A 9,926-nucleotide genomic window follows, 5' to 3' on the forward strand; every position below is an offset into this window, starting at 1 on the left:
TGTCGGCGGCGACGAACACGCCGACGCTGAGGCCCGCCGTCATGCCGTCACGCATCGCACCGTCGGCATCGGCGGTAACCGCGGTGTACGGCCAGAAGCGCTTGACGGTGTCCAGGTGGATACTGTTCAAAGGCCTCACAGAGACGCCCGGCGGGCTGTGAACGAGGGTCAGGCGGACATACACAGTCAGTGAAAGCACTACCTGCCTGTGCTGCGTCACATGTTCCTGGGGTTAGTACATCCAGTCAGCAGGGTAGCGCAGTGTACATGGATGAAGGTAACAACAAAATTTCTGTGCCGTTCCACTATTTCCTAGATTTCTACGTAAACTATTAGTCTAATTAAGTCATGACGATTCGACACCGTCCGGGGTATATCGTCAACTGCAACCTCCTGGGGGTAGACCTTCCACCGACTATCTTTGGATAGACTCGCCCGATTCGAAGCGTTCAAGTGGCAACCAACATTACGCAGGAACCTTGCTCAGGAATTGTTGACATGAAAAGCCACTGATGACCTCACAGGCTATGTAAATATCTTTGAGGATCACAAAAGTCTTTGAATGATTTAACAGCCCTTTTGTTGCCCGCGGTATTTGCGCCTGAAGTTGCGCATCTTTTGATTCGGCACCAAGCTAAAGCAGGTCCAAGAGTCACCATGCTAACACAGCGCCATCGGCCAGAACTGCCTTCCCTTTTCCAAGGCAGCAAAGCACACGCACCAGCACCAGCAGGTCGGCACATCTTCGGCCGACGTTGGCACCTTCTTGACGAACAACCGAGCGACAGCGCTGATGTGTCTTGAGCTGAACCCTCTCTGGTGACAGACGTGACCCAGCACCGGCTCCAGGTAGCAGGGCCAGCGGTCGGCACGGAACGGCACCCGCCACAATCGCTCGTGCAGCTCAGGCGCCAGCATGGCGGCAGTCAGGCGACGCATGCTGGCTGCGTCCTCCGGCGCGAAGGCGTCGACCACGTGCCAGTCAGGCGCGGCCAACTGTCGGAGGTCGGCGGGAGGGAAGCCGGGGTCAGGTCAATCTGGAGAAGAATGAGCACATAAGGCCGGCTCAGCTCAGGCCTGGTCCACCGGTGAGGGAATGGGGCGTGCGATCACGGAGAGGGAGGGATTTCACAGGTGGGGGATAAAAGCCAAATGGGTATATTTACTTCCGTTAAATCCAATTTTGTTACAGGTGGATATCCAGTGCGCACGTTAATAGCGAGTGTCTAGAATCATTTTGTCCGGTCTTAAATCACCAGCTTTAGATAAGCAAGACAGACGTTCTGCCTTTGGCTCTTCGGCATTATGAAGTTAGAGATTGAACGAGGTTGTAGTCACAGCAATGACGAATTTGTCAGTACGCAGAATTTCAAGCCAAGTTGTGCTTATGTTCACGGTTGGGTTCGACTGTATTCCCTCCCTGACGTTCAGAAAATAGAGGATATCATATCGGTGAGCAAGACAAGAGCATAGCACACAAACAGCCCACCTGTTTCCAGCCCCTCCAACGTGGGGTAAATGGTGGACATAATATCCTTGAGGACGAAACCCATTGGATCCATCCTGGCTACATGACAACACCTTGACGTCATAAGGACGCCCTTTGCATCTCACCGGCGTTTGCAATGAGAAAAGCGCTGTTGAGAAAGGCAACAACAGCAAGGTCGATGCATCACTCCGTGCTCCGCTGAGGAGGGACCTGCACGTGGAACCTTCACGATGACGTCGATCACACACTTGAACGGTTCGGCCTCAATCGAGACTAGATGTTTGTCCGCCTAGCTCGGAAACACGCAATGGGAACTAAAAGCGAGGCTGCTGTCGTTGGAAGCGAAGGCATTTGACATATCCTTGAAAAGAAATAACACATTTCTGGTAAACTACGGTCTCTGGTTGTGGTGTTAACCAGGCCGGTTGGAAGGCGTCCATTTCTATTGGGACACTCCGCAGTATTCATCAGAAAAAGACCTGTTTGTTCACCAAGATACGGAGCGTTATTCAGTGGTTCGATTAAATAGTTTTTCCCCATAAGCTGCATCTGGTTGATAAATGCTGGCAATTCGAAACATATGAGTGGAAATAGTTGTTTTATGGCAGGTCCAACCTAGAGATAACACTGACTGACAAGTCCGGTGTTTAGGGCGTAGAGAAATGACGCTATTATGGATGTTAAACATTCTTTGCCGGAGTCAAATTTTTTCACCAAAGCAAGTGAGAAAACCAATGCCCAAAATGCAGTGACTTTTTAGGGCCTCCAGCAATTTGGAGCTTCAATGTTTTGTGAAACCCTGAGATCGCTCTCGGAAGAACGGCAGTTCCGAATATTTTATGGCTGTGTCCAGAGACGGATTAAAGAAGAATACAGTTATTTGTCGAGAACTCACCTACATGTTTGCGCGAGATTTTGTCAAAAGCTTCGCAGCAAAGAAGGGAAAGGTCGGCGCTCGTATTTTCAAGAGAATACCTTTACGATTGCCTAGGCATATCCAACACATGGGAGTGGCTGGTTAAAAAAAAATCGTGCAATTTTGCCAGTGGAACCATTTTCACCATAGCTCTTCTTCTGCTCAGCTGTCACAACAGAGGACCGATTTAGCTTCCCGGTGTGGTACTTTTGAAGTCAGAGCCCTAGGGATTGTTTCAAGCACAACATTTACGCTGATTGCGGCTTATTTTTGTGCAAATAGCGCAGGTGCGACGACCATGACCGTCGATGGCGTAAGCGCGCATGACTTTCGTTGTTTTGCTGTGAGTATCGAGGTAGACGCTGAGGTTGAAATGTAGTTGGACCGAAATTTTCGGTAAGTTACCGGGAAGAAGAAGCTCTTGATTGCCTAGATTTATCTTTCCCCGACCCACGAAAATGACTGGCACGATCAAAGTCTACACTAGCCTAACTCTTCCACCAGCAATGAGACATCTGCTGCAAATTGGTACCGTGACACGGATTCGTGAATATCAACTTGCAAGTCGTCAGTCGTCAAGTTTTCTCCGTTGATCATGAGAAGCATGAGCCAACCCATCCTTCACCTGTCATTGAACACTTGAGCCTGTATCAAAGTGCGTGACAGCGTCAACAGCTTTCGGTCTTTAACACGCGTCCGGGGAGCTGGCTAGATAGCCCTCGCTCGGGTGGGGATCAATGTGACTCCCATGAAATCTCGGGAACTGAGAAAGGTAGAAACACTAAATTTACAAGGTGTGTTGACCTGTACGGGACCTCACTTGAGGTTCCTAGATCATGACCATCGGGTCAAATAAGGTCAAACAAGGTCAAAATCCAGGTTGGTTTCTAAAGTGCCCCGAGAACCTAGATAACTGTTTCTAAGCAAAAGGTCACACGCTCATCTAAGGTCAGAACCTTTTTTAATATTTTGAAGGTCAGGGTGACCAAAACCATACAAGGCTGTTCTGAGTTTTGCATTGGAATAAGCGACAAAGATTACGCTAGGCAGTATGCTTCTTAAAAACAAAATGCTGACCCAGGTCATTTTAGGTCCACGACCCATTCTGACCTCTAAGAATTCCATGAAAAGTGCATAATGCGGTTCCTCCTATTAATAAATTCGAGATGAGCACCGGAAATTATCTCATACGGCAAGCCCTAGGGTAAAAAAACAGGTTGGTCATGACCCTGGTCTGACCTTCATGCCTGACTTTAGGTCAACGTAATCTGCTTATTCAATACTTGTGTTGCTTAAGAAAGCATCTCAGAGATGTATGGCTTCGTTTAACACTCCGTTGTTGCATCAGATTAAACGATTCCCTAGAAATGGACTTTGCTGAGACCATAGCCTGACTTCGACCTGCTATAGGTCAGTGATCGTACAAGGTACATCCCAATTTTTGATGTCAAACGATTTGCTATTTAATTGGCTACATCCATGCAAGATATGGCACGGCTACGCCGCGCCGTTCGGAAACCATTTGGGAAAAACCTTCGTGGGGTCAATTTGACCCCCACCCGAGCGCTTGTTAATCAACGCCTTCATATAAGCAAGAAAGGCGGTCAGCTTCTGGTTGCTCAGCAGTGTGAATTCAGGAAAAACGATGGTATAGGCCAAGCAATGATATCTTGATATCTTGTCAGCACACAGCATTTTAAGCCAAGCTGTGTCTTTCATCACGGCTGTATTGACACGACTGAGTAACACTTTCGACTCATTATCTTCAGCCAAACATGGAGCATCGAATAGGTCAAAGCATCCCATGCTTGCTCTACAACGTCTTTAGAGTTGTATCTCCTGGTATATGAAAGGCTGGTTACTTAGCATAACAGCTCTGAACTCACGAAATTTCATCCACAAAATCGTTCTCGAAAGCAGCAAGCACCCACGAAGGTCTTGCGAACGTTTCCAATATGTTAATTGAGTCTTACAGGAATTCCTGCTTTAGGTACTATTCCGCTGTCAAATTTGAATGGACCTTCCGTTGCATGGGGATCATTTCAGCATGTTCTTTTATCCACTGACCGTGACTACAATAGACACCAGCGGCTTCGACGTGTCGGGGCTTGCGTAGATCCAATGCTTGCACTTGTTGATACCGCTCTGAATAAGGAGTAGAAGACACCGCGTCTGTAAAGAAAGCGGGGTCCGTAATAAGGTGACAATGGTTAGCACGCCATCATCCGGAAGCCTTCTAGGCTGACGGCGATAACGAAGCTTTGCAAAATCCATTGGCTGAAAGTGTTCGACATATGTGCGGTGAAACCGAGACGATGGCTGAGGCGAGGGCGACTAGCACCTTTTCGGCTGACTAGTATCTACGTCTCAATGAATATCGCAGGTTATTCATTCATATTCAATATCGCAGGTTAAATTCATCGGCTAAAAGTGTTCGACATATATGCGGTGCAACCGAGACGAGAGCTAGGGCGAGGTGGACTAGCGCCTCTTCGACTGACCAATATCTAGGTCTTCAGCGCGGCTGCGCGCACGTTAGCCCACGCTGAGGCTATCTTGACTTTGCAGTTGCTTATATGTACATATACTTCTCACACCTATATACATATATATATATACATATATATATATATATATATATATATATATGTATATATATATATATATATACATATAACATGTAGCGTTTGCATGAGTATGTATGTATGTATGTATATCATGGCGTGCCAGAAACAAAAGCGGATAATATCCGGGAAGTTCAACGTAACTTTCCTCAGATGGCAACTTCCAAGACTCTGCCCCCGTATAATTTTGAGAAATCGACACCCCCCGAATACTTCCATGCGTGCACAGCGTTTGCAACCATTCTCAAACATGGCTGGGGCAAGCACTATCAGACGTCGAAATGAATTGGCGATCGGACGACATGGCGTTTTCTGAGATGAAACGGTACGTTGCATAATGTGGTCAAACTCGTCCCGTAGCGTGTTCGCTAGGTACCAGTATCTCGGCAAAACTACTTACAGACGCAGGCAAATACAACCACTTTGTATTTTTGTTAGCACTGCTGTAGTGCGGTCAGTTGCCAGTGCACCAGCTTTGATTGATGACGTTGATATTTGCCGGACCCTCGAAAAGACAAACAAGGTCCCTGACCTTAACCCAGCGTAGGACATTTTTCTTAGAACAGTTGCCTAGGTTCTCGTGGCACTTTGGAGACCAATCTGGAAGTTGACCTTGTTTGACCTTACCCGACCCGAAGGTTATGACCCAGGAACCTCAACTTTTGACCTAAGTGAGGTCACGTACAGGTTAACATAACCTGTGAATTTGGTCTCTCTAGCTCTCTTAGTTCCCGAAATCTCGGGGGGGGGAGAGTTCAACTTGGCCCCCGGCACCCGACCGAAGGGTATCCAACCGGCCACCCGGGAGCGTGTTAAAAAGTCAAACAAGGTCACTGGCCTTGATTGAGCGTGACATTTTTCTTAGAGTAGTTTCCTAGGTTCTAGGGGCTCTTTCGAGACCAGTCAGAAACTTCACCATGTTTATCCTTATTAAACCCGAAAGTCATGATCTAGGAAACTCAAACTTTGACCTAAGAGAGTTAACGTACTGATCAATAGACCCTGTGAATTTGGTGCTTCTAGCTCTCTTATTTCTTGAAATCTTAGGGGGTCAAACTGACCCTCCCCCACCCGAGCGAAGGGTATTTAATCGGCCACCAAGGCGCGTGTAAAGGAGGCAAGATAAAATAATTTTATGCGTGCATGATGAGTGTGGCCATGGGGAAACATTATTATTATGGACGCACTATCGCACGCCATGTTAAAAACACCGTCGAACTGTCTGACCATTTTTGCGTTATGACGGTTAATTCTGTTGCCAATTCGGCCGTTAACGCGTTGGCAAAATTAAGATGGCTCGGGAAAACATTTATTAGCCGCACGTCAAGACAACTGCTGTGTGTTTTCGTTGGCACGTTTCTAGAGCTGCAAGCTGCAAGCGCAACAGCTATGTTAAATGACGTCATTGATATTTCCCGGCAGATAGCCCAAGGCGCATGCACTCAGTGCAGATCAGCGACCTATTTTTAGAGCTGCGAAATGCAGTATATCATACTTGAATGTGTGCATGCTCAAACGTCGTCGTTGTGTGGGCACTGTCATACTCCAAAATAAATCGTCCACCGGACGACACTATTTTTTGCGTTCTAACGGTGATTTGCAGAACATGGCCAGAGCCGGCCCGAAACAAGTATGCCAGAATTCATTGGCCGGAAAAGTAATTCAGAGGCGCACGACAAGAAAGCCACTGGATATATCCGTTACCACAGTTCTAGAGCTAGCAGCTGCCAGTGCAACAGACTTTAATGACGTCATTCAAAGTAGCCCATCGATGACCCAGCGACGTGTGTACTAGGTGCAAGCGAGCCAGCTATTTCCAGAGCTAACGAACGGAGCATAAGATACTTTTAGTTGTGCACTGCGGGTGCAACCATGCTCAAACATTGCTCTTGTAGGAGCATTGTCAGACGGGAATACAAATTGCTAACTGGACGACGTGGCCTTTTCTGCCCTACAACGAAGCTTTCGGGAAGGTAGACAGAGCCGTTCTGTAGCGTGGTTGCCAGAATACAGCAGCGTGGATAATTGCTAACAGGTGCACGCCTCGACAACTACTGCGCATTTTTGTTAACATAGTTCTACAGCTATCAGTTGTCAGTGCAACAGCTATACTTGATGATGTGGTCTTGTCGTCTTGTCGTCGATGATGTCGTCTTGATGATGTCATGTTGATGATGTCGTCGTCTTAATGTCTTTTGTACATGTCACTAGGTTATGACAACACGGAACATCTTTTTACCCAATATCGCAGGCCTAATGGTTGCATCGAAGCTTGGAGCAACGCCGCCCATGCTGTCAACGTCCGAGGATATTTAGTTCAATATTTTTATATTAGCGGTGCCAAGCAACACTGTATTAGGCCAAATTTCAGAACATAGCTCTTGTTGAACAGTTTGCAAAACATAGCTCTTGAAATTTGGCCTAATACAGAATAACACTGTATTAGGCCAAATTTCAAGAGCTATGTTTTGCAAACCACAAGCGCTATAGGGTGCCAGAACAGGGATTCGGTCATATCACACATATTGTTCATTTTGCAGCAACCACGACAATTCCACTACTTGAACCTGTTGCCTCACTTGAACCTCACCACGACGCCTCCCCGCGCCGCGGCGCAGAAATGAAATTACGAAGACCATTGCGAGACGTAATCGTGCTTTTCGCAGTTATCAACATAATCGCAATGTTCCTCATTTATTGCCAGCAACTCAGAACGCACACGAACCAGGGAAATCCGGGCCCGCGCCCGCGTCAGTTTGACTCCGTCCCCCGAGATCTCGGGAAATAAAAAAGGTACAAACACTAAATTCACAGGGTGTGTTCATCTGTACGTGAGCTCACTTAGTGCAAAGTTTCAGCCTTCTAGGTCTTGACCTTTAGGTCAAATAAGGTCGAAGAAGGTCATATTTCGGGTCGGTCTCCAAAGTGCCCCAGAGTGTAGGCTAGCTAAGCAAAGACCAAAAGCTCATTTGAGGTCAGTGACCTTGTTTGAGCTTTTGAAGGCCATGGTGACCAAAATCATACAAGATTTCTCTGAGTTTTGCATTCGAATAAGCGACAAGGATTACGCTAGGCAGCACGGTCCTAAAACAAAATGTCGATCCGGGTCATCTTAGGTCAATAGCCTTTTCTGACCTCTAACAAGTTAATGGAAGATGCATAATGCGGTTCCTGTTGTCAATATGTTCGAAATGAACACCGCAAACTATTCCATACATCAAGCCCTAGAGTAATAAATCAGGTTGGTTGTGACCTTGGTCTGACCTTCATTCCTGACCTCAGGTCAACGTAATTTGCTCATAGAATATTTTTGGTGCCACAGAAAGCATTTGAGAGATGTATGGTTTCGTCAAAAACTCCGTTATTGTATCAGATCGGACGATTCCCTGGATATTGCCTTCGCTGAAACCATGACATGACTTTGACCTACCATAGGTCAGCGACTTTACAAGGTACGTCTGAATTGTTTGATGTCAAACCATCCGCCATTCAACTGTCCACAGCTATGCAAATTACGGCGCGGCTACGCCAGGCCGTTCAGAAACCATTCTGGAAAAACCCTCGGGAGGGGTTAATTTTACCACCATCACCACCCCCCTTCCCCCACCCGAGCGCGTCTTAAGTTATGTGCGATTTTTCCCAATAGATGTTGTTAGTGAGGCTTCTTGATTTTTCTCGCTCCGCGTCACTGGTAGCACTGGCTCCTCACTTTTCCGCAATATTGTCATGTTCACCCGACGGATTTCTCACCGACGCCACACGGCAAACACATGATTCCCAAAGCCCAGCTTGCATAAAAGCAACAAGCGCCGTGACTGACTCATTTTAGATTAGGTTCCTGCATGGTTTTTGAAGGTATGTGATCGCACATAACGTTGTGTAATGCACTATGTTATGGACACTTTTCTAGAGATAGTGGCTGTGCTCACCAACAATGAAACTCACGAAAGAAAAAAGGCTCCCTCGGAGTAATATGTCTACGGACCTTAATCATTGTTGCTTAGATACCTTATACGTGTTGTAATGGCGGGTTTTTATTAATTAGCCCACAGTATTTATTAGCAAGTAATTACCATGAAGGCAGCCCCGTCATAAACCGACTAACAGAGGGCGACTGCGAATGGTAGCGAAAACATTGGCGCACGGACATTACACGGCTTCTACGCAACAGGTGCTTTAATCCCAACACGGGCAGCAAACGTCACTTTACTGGCATTCCGCAACTAGCATTCAAACATGCATACCATCTCATGCATGCCTGTCACCGGTCATAATAAAGGAAGGCCTATAGTGTGGTCGTTTCACACAGTCTGCGCAGGTTATGTGCAACGATCAGATCCCCTTAATTATGAGGGAGCCTTACAGCCATACATCACTCATACCTCGGAATTTATCCCCAGTAAATAGTAGCCACCTGGTGCAAGGCTCGCCGCGGCATTGGCACGCATTGTCCCTCTCTCGTCACAAAATAATGCCGGAATCCCTCATCGGCTTATCCTCAGTCACTGGAATCCTCATCGGCACGCCGGAATCCCTCATCGGCTTATTCCCAGTCGCTGGAATCCTCATCGGCACGCCGAATCCCTCATGGGCTCATACGTGCAAACCTCGCCTTCTGGAAACGCTGCCACGATTCTCACAGCAGTGCCCTCATTGACTAAATCCATTGCCGCTGCTCAGGGTCAGTTGGTCATGATTATCTTAGCAGACCCCACTTCCCTTAGCAGATCCGACTTTCCCCTTCTGGGAGTCGCAACAAGGCAGCTAAACAGCGAGTCTCACGCTTTGCGAATCGCGAATCCATCAACGGTACCACACTTGCTCCTGCTTTTCTCACTAGCGGCCCGCGACGTGAAAAAATGCGTCCCACCTCATCTGTGAGTCGCGGAGAGATCGA

Source organism: Pollicipes pollicipes, unplaced genomic scaffold, assembly GCF_011947565.3.
Source record: "Pollicipes pollicipes isolate AB1234 unplaced genomic scaffold, Ppol_2.1 Scaffold_6138;HRSCAF=7277_pilon_pilon_pilon, whole genome shotgun sequence".
NCBI lineage: Eukaryota > Metazoa > Arthropoda > Thecostraca > Pollicipedomorpha > Pollicipedidae > Pollicipes > Pollicipes pollicipes.